Below are 12,272 nucleotides of genomic sequence, written 5' to 3' on the forward strand. Positions count from 1 at the left end.
AATGTGTCACTGGCTCTGTCGGTTTAATAGTATTTATTAAATGTAGGAGATTTGTTAATTTCAGCAACAGTTTAATTAAGAATATCAGGCAGATACTATTCAAATTCTTATTAGATTTAGAACGAACATTTGTTTAAGGGAATCTATTAATTTCAGGGTGTACATCAATTTCACTGTCTGATCCTGGTCTGTATTCTTTCGCAATCTCTCTTAGATTCAGCGACAGGTTTAGTTTAAGAATGTGTGTCAGTATTAGAGTCAACCCAAGTTCAGGAAATGCGTTTTCAATGTAGCCTGGGTCCTCTACACTCCACCCCTGAAGTGCAATTTAACCTTCCAATAATTCTTTGTTGGTGACATAGTGAGTTTTGATTTAAATAAAATGACCGTTTCACAACGTATTGCAAACCCAGTGTTACTCATTGCCAAGCAATCAGTGTGTTGATTTTTGCCTTCCGTTCAGGAATTCCACAATTTTAGACGTTGAGAACAAATAGACAATCTACGACATCTTTCACTTTCTTGCATTTTACTGGAATGTGTTCTTGAATGTGTTTTGCAAAATCCCTTAATTCTGAATTCCATATCAATAGGCAATTGTTCTCATTCTCTCAATATTCTGCCAAGATAAGAAAAGCAAATCCAATATTTACAGAGCAAGTAAGTGGGAAAATCCTGAGCTCCTCCATCAACGAAGAACGACGTTCTTCCTTTTGCCATTCCACACAAATCTACTTCTGCCAGTTTTGCCAACTCAACAAAAAGAAGAATTAGTGAACCTGCTACAGTTGTCGCATAATCTCTGGCCATTTCATTATTTTCTTATGAAAACAGTGCTCAACGACCTTTTCACACTACGAAACAACAGCAATCTATCAGTGAGGGTAACGTAAAATTTGCATAAAATTAACTGCACATCATTTGTTTTGCAATGGTCCGGAGTGTCTATTTATTTCCTTGTTTCTCAAAGCTCTTTCATTCTGCAGTTTCTAATTTGCATGAGTGTGTCTAATTAGTACTTTCTGGATAATATTACAACACACAAGCCCTGGTGCAAGTCAGAAGTTCAAACAAGTTATTTGTTATGAAAACATTGTAATTGATCTTGACTGTGATTGGTAACCAGCCATGGGTACCTGGATGCATCCCAGCTATGCCTGGCTATTTGCCGGTCATAGCAAACATTCCCGCTTCAGCATTTTCGCAGGTATTGTACCCGATCTCTTCCACGGTTACATCGATGACTGCATCGATACAGCGTTTTACACTCATGCTGACCTGGAACAGAACATCGACTTCAACCACAACTTCCATACCCCGAAGAAATTCACTTGATCATTCTCAGAGCCCTCCTACCACTTCCTCGATCACTCCATTTCCACCGCCAGTAACATAATTCAAACGTACGTCTCCTATAGACACCCATAACTACCTGAACTGCACATCCTCCCACCCCGTATCCTGCAATAACTCTATGCCAATTTCACAATCGCTCCAAATCCGCTGCATCTGCTTGGATGCAGACACATCCCAATCGCAAGAATCCCAGGTGTCGAAGTATTTTGAATATCCATACAGCCCTCCACCGCACCACCTCCTTTCCCAGACCACCACTCTGAACACATTCCCTCCATCCACGATAAGAAAAGAATGTCCTATGTCGTCCTACTACCCCATCAGTCTCCGCCTGCAATGCATTATCCTCAAACACAACCACGAACCCCAAATAGACATCACAAACAGGAACATCTTCATTTCCCCACCCTGTCAGGTTGCTGAAAGCCCCGTTCCCTCCATCATTTCTTAGTTCACTGCAACTTCTCTCCCCCGCTGAACCCTCAGGTAACGTGCCCTGCAACCAGGAACGTGCAAACAAATGCAAGTATGCCACCTACATCACCTCCCTCCTGGGCTCCAAACATACCTTCCAGATGAGACAAAAATATTCTGCTTATCTTCCAACTTAGGATAATGCATCAGAAGCTCAAAATGAGGTCCTCTCAACATCGACGAGACAGAGTCTAAACTTAGGGTTCAGCTCACAGAATTTCACAGGATGGTCCGCAGCAGATGACCGGACTTCCCAGTCTCTGTTCATTTCAATTCCCCAGCCTTTGAATTTCCAACATGCCCATCTTTGGACTATCCCATGTCCAAAACAAATTGCAGCGTCAACTGGAGAATCAATACTTTATCTTTAGGTTAGGCATTCTACAGATCGGAGGATTCAACACTGAGTTTGACAATTCCGAGTAACCTCACTCCCAATCTCCCGACTCCCGTCCCAATCCCTACTCCTGACTGCCACTTCTCCCTGTCAACAACTGGATTCATTCAACCCATTGACTAAACAGGTCATACACTTTACCTTCCACCATGTAGCCTTCCTTCAACACTCTGATCCTGGCTACCCCATAAGCTGCAGCTACCCCATACCACACCCAGTCCTGAACAATGGTGAACCCGAAATGTCGACTTCTCCACCTCCTGATGCTGCCTTGCTGGCTGTGTTCATCTAGCCTCCTGCCTGTCTAATTAGAATTCCAGCATCTGCAGTTCATTTGTCTCTTGACTGTAATGACCAGACATTTGACCTGGAAATGAGGAGGAAGAAATTTAATGAAACACACTGCATCTCAGACTTTATAAGTAGGAAGAATTTCACTGAAATATACGTTCAGTATCATGTCTTTGACACTGAATTTAAATTTCTAGCAATTTCACATTCACATGACCGACACACCAGAAAGCACAGAAATTTACACTCAGAATGGAGGTGTCTGTGACTCTTCAACATGGATTCTATACCGTAAAAAGCCTGAGGTCATCAGGTCAATGGAGAAAAATCCAAACTATTTGATTACCATCAATTGCTGACTCCTACATTCATCTGTTTCCATGGTACTTCTGTCGGGATCAATGTCAGTGTTCCTGTTCTGTCTGCTATATGTCATCAACTTCTATGTAGATGTCTAAGAGATGATAAGTAAGGTTGCGTATGATGAAACTTTTTTATGCGGTGGTAAATAATGATGAAAATAACTTGAGATCACAATAGGACATAGGGATTTGTCAGAAGGGCTGTATCGTTACAAATAAAATTCAAACAGAATATGTGTGGCGTGTTGCACCTGGGCAGACAAACAAGGCAAGAGAATACATAATGAATGGTGGACCTCCGAAAAACATGCCACCCACGGCAGACGTCCGTGGGCAGGCACTAAAGTGGGGAAGTTGGCATATAGGGCAGTTGCAAATAAGATGTTTAAAATTAGAAGATGCAAAGATAGATTTGACAACAACGAAGTTTTCCTTTGAAAGAGAGATCAATAACGAAGTGGTCAAAAGTTTACCACAGGGGTCGAAAGCTACAAGGCAATTTATGAACCATAAATCTTTTTTATTTGTCAAGCCAGACGCTAATCGGAATCCAGAACAGCCTGCCTGTAATGCAGGATGAGACAGGCGACCTCAGAACTCCGAAAACAATCTAAATGTGTACGGACAATGACCAACGATAAAAGGCAATGGGCCAAATGCTGTGCATTTGCCCAGAATAATATGTGGTTGCTGTTGAACAGCTTAGATTGAAAAAGCCAAAAAGCCACAACCTGCATTCTTCTCCTTCTTGGATCCCAAATGCTGGTTGATCAATCAATCCTTCTCAAGGTTAACCCTTACAGGAAAGACTGTCCAGCAAATGCAGCCTCAGTGAGAGAAATCAGTCTTTAACAATTGTGTGTTACTTGTACGGAGGCTACCTGAGTCTTGTTCGAGTTAGAACAGCGATGTAATTTGAAGATATATTCAAATGGTCTGTAAAGAATGAGATTGCTGATGTGCAACTTCTTTGGTTGAGACATTGAAAATGCCAATGCAACAGTTAGTTGTTGACTGCTACATAATTTCCAAAATTAATTTAAAATTTAAACAAGTAGCTTAACTCAGACTGATGCTACTTGTGTAAATATCTCTATCAACGTTAGGGTCTATGTTACATGTAGAATATGCATTACTGTCAGCATTTCTGTAAATATCAGAATATCTAACAGTTTCAGAAAATTCCATAATGTCAAGACTTCTGCAAGTTTCCAGACCTCTGTTTGAATCAATGCCTCTGTGAGCTCTGAGCCTGTTTGGGCATCTGTATCTACATTAGTGTGATGTTTTCTGTTGTGATTAGACCCTCTGGCAGTGTCAGCATTTTGTTGCAATGAATCATATCATTTTTCAGCAAAGTTCTGAGCCTTACCAGTGACTACAGAACAGAGGCTGAGCTAGTTATCTTAGTCCATTTTCTCAAAGAATTAACTGTAATTTTTGTTTGAGCCAATGTTACAAATCGCTTCTGCCATCCTCCCAATCTTCCCATGCACTGTTTATGGACCAACCATCAGAAACCTGAGATACACGCGAAGGCCAGCATCAATAGTCATAGCTCTGTTTCGCATATTGTAGTCCAAGTCCCCAAGAGGGCTGTTATTTGGAAGTTAAGTCAGGAGCAATTTTGAAAAAGAAAAATCTGACACCTGGCTTCTCTCCGATAAACCTGAATTTCTTTGTGGACCATCTCGCTGAAAGGAGTGGCGTCAACATTTCAGAGAACTGGCGGTGGTGTCCAGACAACCAGAGCACCAGATGGTGCCAGCTTATCCAAATATATCACCTTTCGTCAGTTTCATCTCGAGGGTGAGGAAAACTGGGCAGCAATGAATGTAAATGTCTAACTGTAGATGACAAACTACACTCACCCGATATTATCCATTATAATATTATGTGAAATTTGTAATTGTATTTGAAAATAAATAACTGTAAAAACCTTTTGGAACATATTCAAGTCTTCTTACGCGTCGCTGCTCAGAGATTCTTGTAGTGGTTGTCTCTCTTCCTACATGTACCAGCGTATAGGAATGGCATGTATCACTGAGTCAGGTGTTCTTGCAAATTAGGAGTGGACAACATGCCACATATTATATTCAGTCATATTGGCTGCTTCCAGAGATCGAAACATTACCGAAAATGAGAAACAAGGGCAATATGTGCCAATTAAAGGAAATAAGGTGTTTTAGATTTGACGATTGCTGCTACGAGATAAATCAACAGCAACACAGAGCACTCATCATAAATGCATAAAGCCATATCAGAAGCAGCTCGAGCGTACATTAGCGAGACGTATGGAAAATCCACCACATATAAGAAATAAATGCGTCTTTTATCAGAGACAAGTCAAGCTTTCAATGGATGCGAATCGATCCATACCAGAAATAACATTTACACAAAGCAGAGCATAGCCATCTGTTCGAAGGGACAATAGAACGTAAAACACAGAACACAGCAAAATACAGCCCAAAACAGTCCCTTCGGCCATTGATGTTGCGCGGACCTGTGAACTATTCTCAGCTTGTCCCCCTACACGATCCCATCATCATCCATGTGCTGATCCAAGGATTATTTAAATCTCCCGAATCTGGTTGTTTTGCCTACATTGGCAGGTAGGGCATTCCCCGCCCATAACACTCTCTGAGTAAAGAACCTGCCTCTGACATCTTTCTTCCCCCTCAATTTGTAATTATGCCGCCCTTCTACAAGCTGATGTCATCATCCTATGAGAAAGACTTTCACTGTCTACCCTATCTAATCCTCTGATCATCTTGTATGTCTCTATCAAATCCCCTGTTAGCCTTATTCTTTCCAATGAGAAAAGACCAAAGTCTCTCAGACTTTCCTCATAAGAACTTACCTCCAGAAAAGGCAACATCCTGGTAAATGCCCTCTGCACCTTTTCAAATGCTTCCACATCCTTCCCGAAATGTGGTGACCAGAACTGTACACAATATTCCAAGTGTGGCCGCACCAGCGTTTTATTGAGTTGCAGCATGATATTCCGGCTTCAGAACTCAATCTCTCTACCAATGAAACCTAACACATCTTGTGCCTTCTTAAAAGCACTGTCAACCTTGTTGATAACATTCAGGGATCTATGTACATGGACTCCAATATCACTCTGCACATCCACACTAACACGAATCTTTCCATTGACCCAGTATTCTGTCATCCTGTTATTCTTCCCAAAGTGCATCTCTTCACATTTAGCTGCATTGACGTCCATTTGCCACTGCTATGCCTAATTTTTCAGTTTGTCCAAGTCCTGCTGCAAACTGTAACATTCTTCCAAACTGTCCACTACTCGACCGCCTTTTGTATTATCTGCAAATTTAATAGCCCATCCACCTATGCCTGCATCTCAGTCATTAAAAAAAAACAAACAGCAGTGGTCCCAAAACATATCCTTGTGGCTCACCAGTAATAACTGGACTCCAGGCAAAGTATTTTCCATCAATCATGACTCGCTGCCTTCTTGCAGAAAGGTAGTTTTTTATCCAAAGTGCTAAATCACCCTCAATTTCATGCCTCAACGCTTTCTCCAATAGCCTATCATGTGGAACCTTATCACAGGCTTTATTGAAGTCCATGTATACCACGTCAGCTGCCCGACCCTCATATACATGCTTGGTCACCTTCTCAAAAAAAACTCAATGAGGTTTGTGAGACTCGACCTGCCCTTGATGAAACCATGTTGACGACTCGAAATCAAATTCTTGCTTGCTAGATTTTTTTTATCACTTATAATCCTTTCCAAAACCTTTCCTAGTACAGCAGTAAGGTTCACTGGTCTATAATTACCTGGGTCATCTCCACTGCCCTTCTTGAACAACGGCACAGAATTTGCAATCCTGCAGTCCTCTGGTACTAAACATTTGAACAATGACGACTCAAATATCAAAGCCAAAGGCTCTGCTATCTCCTCCCTAGCTTCACCGAGAATCCTCGTATAAATCCCATCCAACCCAGGGAACTTGTCTACTTTCACTTCTTGCAGACTTGATACCAACTATTTGTAACTAACGTCAGTCATTTCCAGCCTAATATCTCGTACCTCATTCTTCTCTTCTGCAATATTCTACTTTTCCTGAGTAAAAATCGATGAGACATGTTCGTTTACGACCTCTCCGATTTCCATCGGGTCTACTCTCACCTTCCCATTTCTGTCTTTGACTGGCCCTTTTTCAACCCCAGTCATCATTTTATTCCTCACATACCGACAGAGAGCTTTAGGGTTCTCCTTTATTCTATTTACTAAACACTGCCCGGAACCTCTCTTTTCCCTTCTTAACTCTTTCTATAAGTTCTTCCTCGCTGATCTGTAACTCTCCATCACCTCATCTAAAACATCTTGCCTCATCAACACATAAGCATCCTTCTCCTGCTTAACAAGAGATGCAATTTCTGTAGTAAACCACAGTTCCCTTACCGTATCACTGCCTCCCTGTTTCACAGGGACATACCTATCAAGGACACACAACATCTATTCCTTAAACCAGCTCCACATTTCCATTGTCTGCATTCCTTGCATTTTGCTACCGATTCTATGCATTCTAATTTTTGCCTAATCGCATTATAATAGCCCTTGCCCCATCGATAACTCTTGACCTGTGGCATGTTCCTGTCACTATCCATCGCTATACAAAATGTAACTTAATTATAGTCACTCTCTCCAAACTGCTCATCTACACACAAATCAAACACCTGGCCTGGTTCTTTAACTAACAGCAAACCAAATGTGGCCTGCCCTCTTGTCACTCCTTCGACACACAGCGTCAGGAAAACTTCCTGTACACATTGCACAAAAACTGATCTACCTGACAAACTAGGTTATAGCATTTGCAGTCAATATTGGGGAAGTTAAAGTCTTCCATAATGACTAACATGTTCCTTTCTCTCCTGGACAGAATAATGTTGCGAATGCTCACTTACACCTCCCTGGAACTCTGCGGAGGCCTATAAAAATCTCCAAGCAGTGTGACCTCTCGTCTAACCTCAGCCCACACTACTTCAGTGGACAAGTCCTCATCAAAAGTTCTTTCAGCCACCTGTGCTTCGCTAACAAGGCCACATCTCCCCTTCTTTTACCGCCTTGCCTGTTCTTTATTAAAGATCTAAACCCTGGTACCTGCCGCATCCATTTCTCACCCTGCTCTATCCATGTCTCCGAAACAGCAGCAATATCGGACCCCCTATATATAAGACAGTTTGACAGTCTGACACTGTCAGCACTTTTCTCAGCCAAATATTACACACTGTATTTCAGAGGCAAAGTCGACTCTAGTTACAGAGGAATTGCTCATTGATAGAGAAAAACAGATTCTACATTAAAGGTTGGTTTGTTATGCATCACCAAAAAAGTCCTTTCCACCTCAAAGCCATTGGAAGGCACAAAAGTCCTGATCAAAATGAAGCTGGATCATGTTTTGACACTTGTGTTTACTTAAAAGGCAGATGTCCATGAAGAAATTGATTTGGCAGGTGTATAATTCGATTCATTGTGCAATGCATAGAATAACGTAAAATGGAAATTAGTTTATCACTTGTATAATGAGATTAATAGAGCAATGCATAGAAACATGTAATGTGGAAATTCGTATGGCAGTTTAACTTGATGCAGCAATTCATAGGATCATATAACAAATGAGCAATAGATGAGTTAATTCTGTCAATAATGGCATCGCGATATGGTGGGCTAGTAAAATCACGTGATAGGTGAGTTTATGTGATAGATGATGGGAGCATAATGTGATGGGTTAAGTGTAAAGTCGAAGACCATTGCGGCAGAGGATAATTAGTTTCGAAAAGCAATGCAAGCTAGTGTGATTGGATATTACCATGACACCAGATAAACACGACAACTAGAAAATTATAAAAAGTAGTGAGCCCAAAGTATCGGAGGCAGCTAGGAAGCCGTTGTCTGATTGTTGTAGCTTTTGTCTGCAAGTAAAAGTTCAAATTCGTGATGAATGTTCTGTGCCTCCTTGTGAATGTCACGGAGCATTGCACACAAACTTTCGACAACAAATTTGGCACTGAGAGTATACTCGGGAAAGAAAAACTTCTGAACAGAAGCGGCAGGCAGACGACGCCTCCCCGCCGATTGTGGACCCTCCTGAGCCTGACAGAATTAGGTTTGGCCAAGCTTAAATACATATGAACATTTTTCTAGTATTTTGGATTAAATTCTATTGAGTGAGGGATGATCTCGGGGATGCAGACGTTCAGAAAAGCAACTGATAGGTTTCTCTGACCCAAAGAACCAAAGAGTCCGGTGGTAAATTGAAATTTCAGGAGACTCAGAGGATTAGTGAGGAATACTGCACAGTGGTGTGATAAAGTGCAGAGAAAAGTGATTGGCTGAGATAGAATTACTCGTCGTATTACATAATCACTGCGGACACCACCTTGCATGTAACGAGCGTCTGAACAGTCAGGCTGGACCATCCTGCAGATGCCGCCCGTGGAAATTAACAGGTCTGAATGGGACGGGTGGAAAGTCCCTGTGGATACTATCGTGCCGGTAAAGAGAGTCTGAACGGTCAGGGTAGGATGCTATTGCAGATAATGCTGCAGGGAATTCAGGTGTTTGCGCAGGCAGAGACGAATGTTTTATGGATACCAGTTTGGAAATAGAAGGGGTCTATACAGGCAGAACAAGTCAGGAAAGACTAGTTCATCGTTCGTCATATTGATCCTTATTAAAATTGAATGCTGGCAATTTGGTAATAGATGACTAAAGTAAAAAAAACTGAGAAGAACCTCGTTGTCGCAAGCGCCACGAGACTGCTCAGTTGTATCAAGACAATTGCAGTATGATAACTGGACTGATGTAATTTTAGCATCGCCAAATGGAGAACAGTTGAAATATTGAGTAAGAAATTCCCAGTCGGAAGAAATAACATTACAAATTCACCGGAAAAAGGGGAAAAACTCAGAAATTTCTATCTGAACGGCCAAAGAATGTACCTTTGATATAAATATGTTTAAATGGAAGGGTTAATTAAGAACCACGACCAAAAGGTAAAACTAAAAAGCGGAAGTACAAAAGAGAATGGAAGGCAGAAATATTAACATTTTTCAGCTGATAAAAAAATCGTCCCACGCAGCTGGAGTGATCAGGCAGGCTGCTGAAGAACAAAAAAACAGTCTGTGTAAAGGGGAGTTCAGAAAGATTAACTTTATTTGAGTCAAGACTTTGGCGAACTGGACAGACCTCTTACTTACTGGATCACAGAGAACACAAAGCCATCACCTTTGATAAAGGGAACGGTGGAAATCGAAGGAGAAATTGAATGGGTTGAGGACAAGGACGGGAAAGCTGAACTGAATCAGAGATGGGAGGGTGTTAAGTGGTTAATCAACGAAGGGCAGAAAGAGAGAAAGGTGTTTTGAGGGCAAGTGAAAAAGGCAAAAACACAAAGCGAAATTTAGATGAGAAACTCAGGTTCCTTCAGACAGTACGAGAACAAAGCTCTACGCGGATTATCTAAACTGTACACGGCGTATTGAATAGGCCCAGATGGAAAATGAGCCACAGAATTGACAAAAGGAGTTAGAAAAGCGTGGTCAGAGGAACGCCTGACCGGTAGCAGCACGGGGCGGTTGGGATGAGTTGGAGATAGAATAATGGTCAGGATCTGAAGGGTAGTGCCTGGATGAAGATGATAACAGGGATAAAGTGTCCCCCATACTAAAAAAATGATGACTCTGCTCAAATAAGTGTGTGTGTGTGTGTGTGTGTGTGTGAGGGGCGGGGGCGTGGGGGGGGGTGTTGCGTGTGAATCCTTGCAGCTTAATGAAATATTAACCCACGCGTTCTTCTTACGGACCAAGTCAGCTCTACTGTCAACTTCGAACTAACCACTTTATTATGTTTCTATGAAAGCCAGCCCTATTTAAATTCAATCAGTTTAATATGGACGAAGACGACATAACGATACCTTTTGAAAACAAAATCTTCCCCTTAGACTCTGCACCATTTAACATCAGTAATAACTTAGACCATAAGACCATAAGACACAGGAGTGGAAGTAAGGCCATTCGGCCCATCGAGTCCACTCCGCCATTCAATCATGGCTGATGGGCATTTCAACTCCACTTACCAGCGTTCTCCCCGTACCCCTTAATTCCTCGAGACAACAAGAATCTATCAATCTCGGCCTTGAAGGCATTTAGCGTCCCGGCCTCCACTGCACTCCGTGGCAATGAATTCCACAGGCCCATCACTCTCTGGATGAAGAAATGTCTCCGCATTTCTGTTCTGAATTAACCCCCTCTAATTCTAAGGCTGTGTCCACGGGTCCTAGTCTCCTCGCCTAACGGAAACAATTTCATAGCGTCCACCTTTTCCAAGCCATGTATTATCTTGTACGTCTCTATTAAGTCTCCCCTCAATCTTCTAAACTCCAACGAATACAATCCCAGAATCCTCAGCCGTTCCTCATATGTTAGACCTGCCATTCCAGGGATCATCCGTGTGAATCTCGGCTGGACACGTTCCAGTGCCAGTATGTCCTTCCTGAGGTGTGGGGACCAAAACTGGACACAGTACTCCAAATGGGGCCTAACCAGAGCTTTATAAAGTCTCAGTAGCACATCTCTGCTTTTATATTCCAACCCTCTTGAGATAACAGACAACATTGCATTCGCTTTCTTAATCACGGACTCAACCTGCATGTTTACCTTTAGAGAATCCTTGACTAGCACTCCCAGATCCCTTTGTGCTTTGGCTTTACTAATTTTCTCACCATTTAGAAAATAGTCTATGCTTTTATTCTTTTTGCCAAAGTGCAAGACCTCGCACTTGCTTGCAAATTCCCCATATTTTCATGTGGTTGCCAAAGATCTGTTTCACACCTTTCACCCCAACTTGTTGGACCAATGAAATAATTGGTAAAGGTAGTAAAAGCAGCCACACTAAGTCGTGGCCTCAGGTGCAGAATCATTCTGTCCTAGGATGAGAGCAGGTCCTAGTTCAATTTCATTTAAAATAATAAACTACATCTAACGTTGACGAAAATCATCTCAGACTATCAGAATTGCTCATTGAGTGGAGGAATTACGTGAACTTGATATGAATTCGTTCAATATTGTAAAGCTGAAAGACAGATTCTAAATATCACAAACCCATAATATAGTTTTCAGAAAATGAATCTAGCAGAAATGATTTGTTTTTGTTTCGGATTATTTTGTTTCTGCTGAAGATGTTACATTTCATTGGTGATCATGGAGTACCAGTTGTAGCTTTATTCTATATTAATTTGCCTCTCTCACTGAGAAAATGATTTTTGGTTGAACATTATGCTGTGAAAATCATGTAACAAGAATTAAAATCCTATTGTGAGTATCGGTGTGTTTGGGTTCGGCCAATATTTGTGGATTAGAAG

This window comes from Hemiscyllium ocellatum, chromosome 51, assembly GCF_020745735.1.
Source record: "Hemiscyllium ocellatum isolate sHemOce1 chromosome 51, sHemOce1.pat.X.cur, whole genome shotgun sequence".
NCBI lineage: Eukaryota > Metazoa > Chordata > Chondrichthyes > Orectolobiformes > Hemiscylliidae > Hemiscyllium > Hemiscyllium ocellatum.